This window comes from Passer montanus, unplaced genomic scaffold, assembly GCF_014805655.1.
Source record: "Passer montanus isolate IOZ18808 unplaced genomic scaffold, ASM1480565v1 scaffold13, whole genome shotgun sequence".
In the NCBI taxonomy this organism is placed as follows: Eukaryota; Metazoa; Chordata; class Aves; order Passeriformes; family Passeridae; genus Passer; species Passer montanus.
Window position 1 is genome coordinate 12,425,994 of NW_024359832.1, and position 13,337 is coordinate 12,439,330.

Consider the following 13,337-nt stretch of genomic DNA (forward strand, 5'->3'; position numbering starts at 1 on the left):
ATATATAAAGTATATCTTTATTTAAATTATTAAAAGGAAAATATCAAGTAATCTAGCATTCTCTTCTTGAGCTCTTGTAGTTACCTGAGCTTCCAATAAACGTATATATAGAGCTATTAAAAATGAGAGCTGTGAAATATTAAAGGAAACCTTGGTCTTTCTGCTTTATCACTGGATACTGATCACATTGCTAAAAGTAATCATTACAACCTACTTTTAATTGGTTCTAGAATCTAGTCACAGCCGACAATCAATTCTCATACAACAAATACCTACTACTTGACTTCAATCTGAACAGGAATGGGGATGGAGGAGAGCTCCACGATGGCACATCAAGGGGAGTGAATGTTGTGAAAAGCTTCTTGCTGCTCACTCTCTGCAGATACTAGATAAATTCTGTAATACTGCTACCTGTGAGATTGAACACAGCACCTCTACAAATAGCAGAAACTAGACCAGGCAGATTCCTGGAAAGTCTTTTTCCAGAAAAGGTAAATTCAGCTCCTTGAATTGCTTTGAAAATGGCTCTCAGTGAAGCTACACTACAATACCTGTGTTTCCTCTTCAAATTTTGATTGCTGACAGCTAAGGCTAACAATATGGGATCAAAATTTACTGCTGCACCCATGTATTGCTCTGTACTAACTCTGTCTTTGCACTTTCAACACTTAATACAAAAAATCCTGCATTGGACTTTGTTCAAGTAATTTTGTTTATTGATCAGCTCATCTAAAGTTGGACAATTAGAAAGTGCTTCTTCACTTCCAAAGCTGCAGATCTTTGAGGTGCTAGAGGAGAGCACTTTATAGCTCTAAAAGCTGACAGAAGACATTCAGTATCCAAACCTCTATGAATAAGAGAGTGCGCCCCCTCTGCCCTTTCATGCTTTTTTTTTTGTATAAAGAACAGTATAAAGTTTCTACTAATAAACATATTTCTTAAATACCGCTCTTCTGCATTTTTATATATGTAAAATTTTATCAAGTGTATTACACTCAGGTATATCTGTTAAAGTGTGCAGAGTTAATGCATCATTTTTGGCAATGTGAAAACTTGTAAAGATTAAATTGTATACTACATTTCATAAGGTTTGAACTATTACTGTCAAGTATTCTCAGGTGAGAAAGACAAAAACCACACACTAGAGAATAAAGCCTTTCACCTATGACTGCAAATAACACTGCTTGATCCCATTCACCTGCCAGCCACGTGGGTTTTTTGAGGCAGTCATCTTTATGAGTTCTACCTCTTGCCAAAGTTCACTATTTTTCTCCAAGTGAATGTTTTCCACCACTGTAAGATATATTGTCCTTTCACACTAGTGACAAAATCTGCATGCATCTGGCTGAAAGTTAGTGCAGGCATATGTGGCTGACTTAAGGAAATGACTTCTAACATGTAGAGAAATCCACTCTCCACTACCAACATGTCTTTCTGCCTAAAGACAGCTCTTAAGAGCTGCTAAAGGTAGTTTAAATGCCTCTATTTAGTGTAAGAGTAATGATTTCTCAATAGATAATAATTTCAGGTCTATGAGAGTGTGCTCCAGAACTGGGATGAGTAATTAGAACCAAAAAACAACCACTGTTCAGCCTCCTCCCAGTGCTCTTATCTGTGTGCCTCCATTGCTGCTTACCAATGCAGCATGGAATGGAACACGCATCTGGGAAAATCTGATAAAAACCATGACTGATGCAATTCTTAAGAAAGAAAAATCTAACTATGGATAGCAGAAAGTACTAGGCAGACTTATAAGGAAGTGTAGGCAGAAATAAAAAATTGAAAATTGTGTGCAAGACTGTCTGGACAACTAAGTATCTTAAAGTATAAAAGCATATTAGCCTAGCAAAAAAAAAAAAAAAAAAATCTCACATAGGATTTAGATAGAAATTTCAGTGGTTAAATTCTATTTAGAGTGAAACAGTCCATAGTCAGTCCACCTTACATTTTCCCCTAGCTTAGCACCAATCCTGCTGAATGCTTAAACAAAGAATGACCAGCCACTTGAAGGAGGTGATTGTCCTGCTCTGCTCTGCACTCTGCTCACCCTCAGTGCTGCATGCAGGTGTCTGCCACAGTAAAAGAGGGATAATATAAATCAGTGAAGGCTCTGAAGGGGAAGCTGTGTCAGGAGCTGCTGAGGTCACTTATTCTGTTCAGCCTGGAGAAAAGGAGTTTGAAGGGAGACTTCATTGCAGTCAAAACTTCCTTGTGATGGGAAGAGAAGGGGCAGGCACTGATATCTGTGGTGGCCACTGACAGGGCCTGGGGGAATGGCCTGAAACTGTGCCAGGGGAGGTTTAAGTTGAATATTGGGAAATGGTTCTTCCCCAGGAAGGTGGTTGGGCTGAGTGGAACCAGCTTCCCAGGGCAGTGGTCACAGCACTAAACCTGACAGAGCTCAAAAAAGTGTTTGGACAACACTCTCAGGCACGTCATGCAATTCTTGGAGTGTCCCATGTAGGGCCAGGAGTTGGACTCTGGTGGAAAGAAAGTCTTCAGTGTGAGGGTGGTGAGGCACTGAAACTGTTTGCCTGGGGAAATTGTGGATGACCCATCCCTGGAGCTGTTCAATGCTGGGCTGGATTAGAGCTCTCAGCAACCAGGTCTAATGAAAGGGCTCCCTATCCATGGCATGGTGGATGGGTCTAGATGATCTTTAAGGTCTTTTGCAACCCAGGCCATTCTAAGATTCTGTGATGCCTTTGGGTCCCTTCAAACTCAGGATATTCTATGATTCTAGGAATGATTCAATTCAAATATTATGGCCTACTGTGTAACATATGCTCTGAAACCAACCCAAAAATTTAAAATAAATATCAAAAAAGGCAGCACATATGTACATACATAAAAGACATTGTAAAAAGAGAGGTGAAAAAAGGTGAAAATTATGCATTCTGCTTTCCCAAGCACCTATTAACATGCAACATGAATCAACATACAATTCACAGCCATTTAGAAGTGGTTCAGAATCATCTCCTTATTATTCTTTACCTTAAGCTTTAAGTATTCTAAAGAATGAACCATGCACACATTAAGAATTCTCAATATAAAAAACAAGCTGTTGAAAAACAATCTTTCAATATTTATGTTTCACTATTATGCCACAAAAGACTGTAAAAATGCACATACATCTACAGTAAAAATAAGAGTATGCAAATTAACAGTGAATTCTATTAACATCTTTCCAGAGAGCACAAAAGGTCCTAAGATATATTTCAATCTTATTTATATAGCAGAATATTAAAAAGTAATAAAAATAAAAGTCATGCTTGTTTGATCTCCCTTCATTAGATGGATTTCATAGCATGCAATTTTTTCAACTATTAGTGTTGAAGCTTCTTCTTACCTAGGTGATTTTAAATACAAGATATGTGATCTATATATGTAGCAATGCATATAGATATCCACAATCAAAATCAATTCAGGTTTTACATCAGTAACACAAAACTGAAGAAACAGGCATGAGGATGCACAAAAATGTCTACAGACTACTAATAAACACAGAGAGTGTTCCATGGGGGTTTAATTGTTGGTAGCTTTTATTTAATTACAGAGAGCAAATTTTCATGCCATGCTTAATCCAACACATGGTGGACTATTCCCTACAGTGTCCATCCGCAAATGCACCTCAAATGTGCATCAGGTGTAACAAATAGGCAGTCTCATCAGACTGGTGATCTATAGAAAAATCAATCATGTTTCCTTTTGGTTTGTCTGTGGGTCCAGCTCAGTGTGTGCCACCTTCTCTGTATCAGGAACACAGCCACAGACTCAAGAAGCAAGCAGAACCGCACCATTTAGAAGAAAAATGCCTTTATTTTGGATATACCACCATGGGAAATTATATCCCTAGCAAGAATGAACCAGACCACATGTGGCCACAGAAGTACATGGTAGTAAATCACATGAACATGGGATCAACAGCAATGATGTGCTAATGCACCCTGTGCTCACAGCGTTATCCACTGAAATGCAATTCATAAAACCATGCATTAGAACAACGTCATCCCTGTGCTTCAGGACCACACAGACTTACAGCCTTTCCTTTCTGAAATCAAGTGTAAACCACATTATTCAGGTAATACTAGCTGGATCTAATTCTCCCATGAGTGCCTAACTTGATCCAGCTTTTACCCTGCTTATGCCTTACTGCCAGAACTTGTAACAGATTTTGTTTTTTTAGCATGAGTACCTCAAGTGTATGTTGTGAGCTGTTAATATCAATAAACTAGAACAAAATACCACATTATTTTCAGATCCCACTGTCTGGATTTAAGTCAGTGTACTCATGGGAGAGACTATATGGAATAATCAATAAAGTAAAAAAGACAGCACAGCATCTAAAGCATTCTAAAGGAGAGAACAGAGGGCATACAGCAATTTAAAAACCATGCCAATAACAAGGAAGGAAAAACTAAAGTGGAAAAGGAAACCCAAAACACATCCTCTTAACAGAGCTCCCAGCAGAGTAGAAGACAAATCCACAAAATATAATTTTTAGTATCCAGCTGAGATGCAGTAGCAAGCTCTCTCCAAGCACTCAGTGCTCTGCATCAGATAAGTACCAGACAAACACAGCTCTACAAAATATTCCACCATGTGAAGAGTGATCTACAATATAATCACCTACTGGTTTGTTCTGCTGCAGGAATAACCAGCAAGTCCTATTCCCAATCTGGGCAGGTTATCCTCTAAGAGCAGACTTAGTCCTCTCTTAACAAAGCACACAGCAACTCAAACTTTCTCTCTTGCACATCACATTATTCTGATCAGAACTGTTCCCAGCTCCAACCTCTTCCCACTACTTAGGTACTAACAAAGTGCGCACAAACCACAGTGCTGCTACTGTCCTCTCAAAAACGGAAAGGTCAGAAAACAACTCCTGGAACATCCACACAAAACAGATCTGTGAAATGACACAGAACCTCACAAAGCTACTTGGATTGCAGAAATAAAGAAGGGTGGTTAAACTTCTAAATATAGAGAGGAGGACCACATTGAAGTAAAATAACACACTTCAAAAATGTTAGATTTGCTAACACATACTGTAGTAACCTTAGCTTGTTTTGTACTTGCAGAGTTGAAAAAAGGAAGGTCATGATGAGCTGTCAGAACCTAATAGCACACAGGCACGGGAGTGCTGCATCAGAGGCCTCATCCTTAGTCCAATTAAATTGTGACACAGCAACATCGATTTTAATAGGCTCAGGGTGGGATCTCTGTTGGAGTTTCTGTCACCATTGACCCAAATCAGAACTCAGATGCTTTGCTTGAAGCAAAAAGCTGGTGTCCACTAGTCCTCAAAGCCTTTCTCTTCACTGAAATGCATTTTTCAGGAATCCTTTCTGTGTAAATATATCTTTTGTTCAACCTGTACTATTTTTCAACAGTCTTTAAAAGATCAATAAATTTTCTGTAGCATATAATGATAATCTCCTTGTGAACTTTTTAAAAATTATAAGTCTTACATATTAAAAATATTCTGCAGGATTTAAACATATAAAATGAGAACCCAATTTTAAAAATAAACACAAAATCAAGATATTGCAGTCTATGTATACTTGAACATAATTTCTCCAGAGTTAAGCTTTCAATAAATGCAACACCTACACAAGATGGGTGAGTTAGAAAAAAACACAGTACTTACTTCTTTGGTTTTGGCCATATGTCTAAACAATCATTACCAATTTTTGTCATTTAAAGATCTAAACTCCTGAGGAGGTACAATGGAAATATCCAGTACTTAAATGTAATCAGCACTCAAGTACGGATTTAACAAACTGTATTTCAATGATTTGAGGTCCCAGTACAATGAGCAAACAAAATGAAATTATTAACGGAGTTTTTCACAGTTATTTGTTAATTAACCATTGTATTCAGAGACGAAAACTAGTGCCACAGGACATTACCAGAATACTATATCTGATGCATATGCATAGTTTTTTTTCATAGATTCCTTGTGGCAGTGCTACCTTTTCAAATCCTGCTCATGTTTCATATCACTGCACATCAATGCACAACTACAATTGTGCTATTCTTTGTACATACTAAGGGACATAGATAAAGTCTATACAGTAATCTTCTGGTATTTTTTAATATTACAAATTGTAGAAGGAAAAACCCCACTGTGATCATTGAACCATGTCGTGATCCTTCCTAGGAAATCTCTACAGAGATAAAGATAACACAGACTGACCTTTAGAAATCAGATGAGGGACACAGCTATCATAACAATGGTAGCTGAGTTCAAATGCTCAGCCTACAGAGAAAAAGAATATAGCGTACTCTACAATTTTTTTTATTTCTTTATTTATTTAATCCAAGTGGAAATAGGTTTTTCAAATCTCCACTTGAAAGCTGAAGGCAAAAACAAAAATAAATATGCCAAATGACTTCACTAGACATAGCTTTTCTTTTTTTTTTTGAAATGTAAATTAAAAGATACTTCCAAGATCTCCATTCAAATTAGGAGATCACTGTTGAACTAATGTACAAAAGGTTTCATCATTGCCAACAGCAATTTAGATGTAATTTTTACTTAAACGTTATTATGCTGGAGACCAAAAACAGGGAGTAGAAGCATGGGATTCTGCCTTCTATGCACTTTCAGAGACTGGATGACACGACAGCATGTGTAGAAGCTCTGCCTACCTGCTTTTTAAAGCAAGAAGTGCAATTTCATTTTTAAAGGAAAAAATAGTATTTTTTTATTTTCCACGATTAATTATTCTCCCTACAAGCTGATACCCTGAAAAATGGAACATCCACAGAAAAAAACATACATTTGGCAATCTGAGTCATTTTCATATGGACTGACCAGGGGTGGAGCATTAAGCAATCATATAATGCTTTTGTAGTCCATTCACAACAGCCAGAATGAGGATATTGGTAAACATAAATTCTGGCATCCATACTACCTGATTCTGAGTGGTGTTGAGCATGTGCATGCAATGAATAAAACCATACAAGACGCAACATGAGAAATAAGATGCAAGTAGTAAAATGGCAAAAAAATGCCATAAAATGAGAGAAAAAAAATCACTTCCTATAAATATGCAGAACTGTCTAATAATTACAATATGTTTTTTGTTAATATGTATTACCATACATTAGAAATGCTTCATCTTATCTTAACTATGATTATATTGACTGTTTCTGATTTAAATTTAAAAGGTACACGGAAGTCTTAACCTTTTATATTTATCAATATGGAAGTTTAGCTTACAGAAGTGAAAGATTTTTTTTTTTATGCATGCTCACCAGCATATTTATAGGTGCCTAAACATAAGCAGCTCAACGGCTTTTTTTCATAGTGCCATCAAATTCTTTCAGCAGCGAGTATTCAGTGCCTAAGAAGTAATAACTATAAGATATCTGAATTTGGAGTTGGAAATAACAATCATATTGAAATATTCCATTATTCTATTTAGAAGCATGCATTTGAATCAAGTTTCCAATTTGCTAACTGAAATGCTATAGATAGACCATAAGTAAAATGCTACTGGTTGACACATGAATGACTGTACATAAAGGAAGTCTTTTTAGAGACCAAAAGGAGATTGCTTTCTTGAACAAAGAAAACTATAATTTTTACAGAGAAGTTACTATGAGTTTTAAGAACCTTCATCAATGAGAGATATATCTGTTTAGACAGCACATGTGAATGCCTTCAGGAGAAAAGGTAAAAAATCCATCTAAAATTATACACCTGCAAGGTCATTTGGTTAAGAATTTCTATTTTCCTTCTGTCCTCTTTCCTGCAATAATGACATCATGGGTTTTGAAAGAAGTCAGAGTGACCTATGTAATGGAGAATACTGTACAAAAAATAGCTATACTTCTTTTTTTCGTTTATCTGTCACATCTCCCTTGCACACCCATAAAGGAGTTTACGGGTGTCTCCCAATGCTCCACAGCATTTATGAATACATAAACAATGTATTTAAGATCCAAGTAGATGATCTGAGAAGAGCTAAAACAAAGCATAAAGCAGGAAAAAAATTGCATCTCATGTTACTGTGATGCTGAAGAGGCCTCTTGGTGATCTGAGGCATTTTGCACGTTATTAAATTTGAGGATATTTTGTCAATAGAGTTTGCAGATAACATAAAGGCTTGGTGAAAGGACTGTGTTTCAAAAAATTTAACTAATATTGCTCTATGAACATTGCAAATATTGAATTTTCACTGGAGAAAATGTATTGGGATTTTTTCCCTCAGGTCAGGCAACAAACTCAAATCCTGTAGGAAGACTTATCTTCACCTCATAGATTTCGCTGGAGCTATGTCAATTCATGCAATCTAATAATCAGGGGTTTTTTCCCAATGTTGAAAGAGTTTCCAGATTAAAAAAATTGCTTTTAGCCTCAAATTATATTTTTGGGGTAGACCTTATCTCTTCTGCCAAACATTTCATCACATTGTTATAATGTTTTGTAAGGCTGCCAGATCCACACTGAAATGAAGATCAGACAACCCTCAGACAATTAAGCCTTCCTTGAAATATCATTAAATAAATTAACTTAATTGACTTTGAGATAAATATAGGACAAAGAACCACAAATTAATAGCAGGAAAGTTTCAGGTATCAGGCTCTTGCTATTTCTCCTGTTCACTCTTCATCAGAATGAAAGAAGTTAATAAGTAGTTTAAGTGCCTTTATTAAAAAGCCCCAAGCCTTCCATATTCTTTCCATGATTCTGAATTGCTGGTAAAGCGGTTTGTTATTTAACAGGTATGAACCCCTTAACAAAAATTAAAAAAAACCAAAACAAAACAAAACAAAAAACCAACAACAGAAACAAATAAAAGTTTTGAAAATGTCAGTAAGAAAATTCAACACACAATGGCCATGAAACGAAACACAAGGGTTAGAGAAAAGGGTTAGGGAAAACTGGATTTTGTTGGCACAATGTACAGAGCAGAGAACTAAGAGCTGATTAAGTAAATTAATCACTTATGCAACCAAGTGGAACGTTTAACTATGGAGCAATAAAAACACCTCATATAAAGGGCAAAGGCATTCAGGATGTCCACTAATTCAAAAGACTGTTAATCTTCAAACCTGATAGTTAGAATGAACCTCCCCTCTTTAAACCCTGAGGGTTAGATATAGCTCATATGAACTGCTGAAATGAGAAAATGCAAGGCATGTATTAAATATCCCAGAGGCAGCAGTACTCAGTCCTCCAACAGCCATTCAGACTAGGTCTTTATACCTGAATGCTCCAGTGAACTCTTTGTGTTTGCTATACTAGATGGTATTTTAACTATGACATCAACAACTATATATCATCCCTTTTTTACTCTTCTTAGGTGGACTCCGCAATCAATTTTCTGCAATCAATACAGATTAATCTGTAAACCTTCTTTTTCTAAAGCCGCTTTCATTCTCTTCAGGAAGCAGAAGTTTTTTAAAAAAATCTAGTTTATACTAAAACCAAGAAAAACTGAATACTTACTAAAGTCTTAGATCAGGAAAAAAACCCCAAAAAAACAACCAACCAGCCAAAAGAACCCAACAAAACTCCCAAAACCAAAAAATCCCAACAAAACAAAACAGAAACACCTCAAAAAACCCCCACCAAAACAAACCACAAATATTTATAGAGGGAAATAGGACCGCTGAGTTCAAGATAATATTTAGTTACTAAATCAAGGAAGCAGCAAAGGTAGGTCGCTGAGCTTCCATTGAATATGTGCACTTCTACAGGGGACTAATCTCTGCTTCTTTTATAGTCAGAGAGCAACAAAAATTTATGGGATACAAATGATCAAAGCAATTTCAGATTTTATCAGCATCACAGAAATTATACCTATTATTCATGTATACCTTTGACTCCTTTTTCTATCAATTGATTTAAAGGGAGCTTAGATGAATAGCTCTAATTCAGATGTCATTGTTGCAGAGAACAGCTCTGGTCCTTAGGCTTCACAGGAGCTTGTCTTTCCAGTCCAGCAATTAAATTCAGTTGCAATGTACAACAACGCTTAGTTAAGGAAATTTTTAATTTTTATTCGATTTCAACAGGACTTTGACATCAATGGGTCTTAGTGCAAACACACTTCAGGACCACTAACTTTATCAGCTCCCAGATCTGTTCAGGGCCATACACATACAGAAACAAAGAGAATAATATTCAAATATAGCAAAGTGTTCAGAACAAAAAACTCAAGCACAACCTTTGTATCAGGTGTTGCCTATCACTTTTATGGGTTAAAAGCAAGTTTTGTATATACTTTTAAGAGTAAATGAAAGGATATAAATATAGAGGGCATAATGAACAGAGGTTCTTGTTTATAACCTGCAGATAGAGAAATCCCTTAAATTTTCAAATTCTCATTCCACTTATCCTACTGAATTCTGATATGTCCAAAACATTTAAGCTCACAGACATTTATTTATATAATTTACAGCTAGTAAGCAAATTTATGTCTTAATGCAACTGGTTTTCACAGCTCTTTTAGTAGCAGTCAAATCTTAGGAGACAAAAAATTTTAAAAATGCCCTAGAAATCTCCAAAGAGGTGGTTGCTATTTTATCCTATATGAAAAGGAAAACAACCTACAATTACTTAAATATAAAAATACAAAACTTGAAAAATTTCAAGAGTAGAAGGAACCAGTCCTACATATTTTTTTGGTTAAACTCATCTCCAGCTCATATAACTATCAATGATACTTCCCTCATAACTTTACAGGAGATACAACATCCCCTGTATTGCAAAACCTTCTGTACAAATAAATAAATATTGCCAAAACCAGAGATGAATATGGGTTATTGTCTAAATACAGTATGACACAGGCACCTGGATCTCACCCTTTAACTCTTACCCCAGCTATTTCTGTAAAAACCCGCTTGTAAAATAGATGGAAGAAAAACTGTGGTGACAGTAAATTTCTTATCACTGGATATACATAGATACACATCTCTACGCTTTAATAAAAAAAAAACAAAACCACCCTTCAACAAAATTTTCAGCAAAATAGGGTGTGATCACAAATATCAATGAAAACTGATCTTTCAGTTTTAACATCAGCTGAAGATGCCATTTTAAAAATGTAATTTACCATCCAAATAAAAATTAGTATGGAGTCCAAAGATTATGACAAGCTTTTGGGAAATTTTTCATTATGACCTGAAAACACAAAAATATATGTGAAAGAAAATCAAACTGAATAGTGATGGCCAAAACAGAACAAAATTACCAATTGCAACATGCTGTGCTGAGGCCAAATCCTTCCCTGCAACAATCCACTTGCCATTACTCACAGACAGAAAAGGGAGCCATGAAAAGAGATTTGTGAAATACAAAACTGGCTGAAGCTGCTGCACTCAGCACTTCCTTTTAGCTGATCTGCAACTACCACAACATCCCATATCTCATCTGATGCAAACATTAATCAAAAGGGGGCTTGGAAGAAAGGTGGAATGAAACTTTTTACCAAGGCCTGTAGTGACAGGACAAGAGGTAATGGCTTCAAATGGAAAAAGGGTAGATTTGGAGTGATATAAGGAAGAACTTTGTTTTTAATGAGGGTTGTGAGACAGTGCAACAAGTTGGCCAGAGAAGTTGTGGATACTCCACCCTACAGGTGTTCAAGGCCAGGGTGGATGGGGCTTTGAGCAACTTGGTCTAGTGGAAAGTGTCCTTGCCCATGGCCAGGGCATTGCAACTAGATGATTTTAAGAGGTCCCTTTCGGCCCATACCAAATTCTATGATTCTACAGCACTACAGAGCACATGATCCTTCAGGAAACAATAACTGATGGGAACCAATACTGCAAAAACACCCATAAGGTAAAGTTTGAATTTAAAAAGCATTATCTGAAACTAAACCTAGCTTTATTTTAAAATAAGATTAGAGTGATCTTGACGGCTAAATTAAGATTTTCAGTGAAATCTCTGTGAATCTTCATAGCATACCACTGATGCATGTCAAAGTTCTTTTTCCCATGTGATAAGATGATCAATCCTTTCTTTATAACCACAGTAATAACAACATTTTGGAAGTAATGCTATTCCTAAATTTATGAAAAAAATAAAAATACTCTCTCTCAACTCACGATTTATCTTTTTTTCTACCTTTGATTCTTCCTCACCTCCCTCTCTCCACGTTTATGAGACAGTAACACTACCCAACTCCTCAAGCTTCTTTCTTTCATTTCCAAATTATGTCCAGAGTATAGCACTACCCTGCAAAAAAAGTGTAGCAAACGACATTTATGCAGTTGACTTAATATTCCTCACATAAACATTGCATGCACATGACTCTTCCTCCTCTCTATTTATTCAAGAGAAAGGATTGTGTTTCAAACTACCAAAATATCTTTTCAACAACTTTTATTTACATATCCCTAACTTTTCAATAAAGATGTGATCCTATATGAATTCTTCATAGGTCATTTACTGGAAGCAGACCAAGGTCTTCCTTTTCTTGTGCGATTTCGTAGTAGACTGCCTTTTCCATGGACACTTTGGGAGATGAGAAAGCTATTTCCTCACTGTGTTGAGCAAGACAAGCCTACAACCCATCCTGCAGATTGCCAAGGAAAGCCTTTTCCTGCGCTAACTTGAAGCTCACATAGCCAGGAAACACAAACTGCCCCACGGCATACCAGGAATCCTTTGAGTGTTCACTGTCCAGTGCAACAGCAATCACAAACAGCCAGATTTTTTTACCCAACATCATCCAAAAACACAAGTGTTGAGGTTTAACCCCAGCTGGAAAATGAGTACCACAGAGCAGCTCGTTCACTCCCCTCAGCCCTCCCTCATGGGGAGAACTGGAAAGGAAAACTCAGGAGCTGAGACAAGAACAGCTTAATAATCAAAACAAAGTCAACTATACTACCAATAATAACAGCAATAATGGTAAATTTAATGGAAAGTGGAGAGAAGGAGGAATAAAACTGAAGCAAAATAAGTGCTGCACACTACAACTGCTCACCACCCACTAGCTGATGCCCAGCCTGACCCCAACCAGTGATTGGCTCCCTTCCTGGTAACTCCCCCAACTTTTATTCTGGCCATGACATTCTATGGAATATGACTTTGGTAAGTTATGGAGGCTGAGAAGCTTCACATTATAGCCTTGGCAACATAAAATAATCAGGTTGGCAAAACAACCTAATTTTTAAAGCACCCTGAGTCTTTTGTATGCCAGTGAACAAGTTCCTTCACAAAACATCACTGTTTTCTACCATAAAAGAGCCATTTTTGTAGGGCTGTCTTGACACCTAGAAATAATTGTGTTTTTTAATTTCAGTTATTTAATATTTATTAACTCACAACAGCTTCACAAATAACTGTGATAAGAATACTTGCACATTGT

The 13,337-nt window shown here is 36.5% G+C and overlaps 1 protein-coding gene across 14 annotated transcripts in view; it reads right to left on the reverse strand.

Annotated features, from left to right (window-relative positions):
* Nucleotides 1-13,337, reverse strand: part of SLIT2 (slit guidance ligand 2) — a 254,614-nt gene that overhangs the window by 157,582 nt on the left and 83,695 nt on the right. The window lies entirely within an intron of this gene.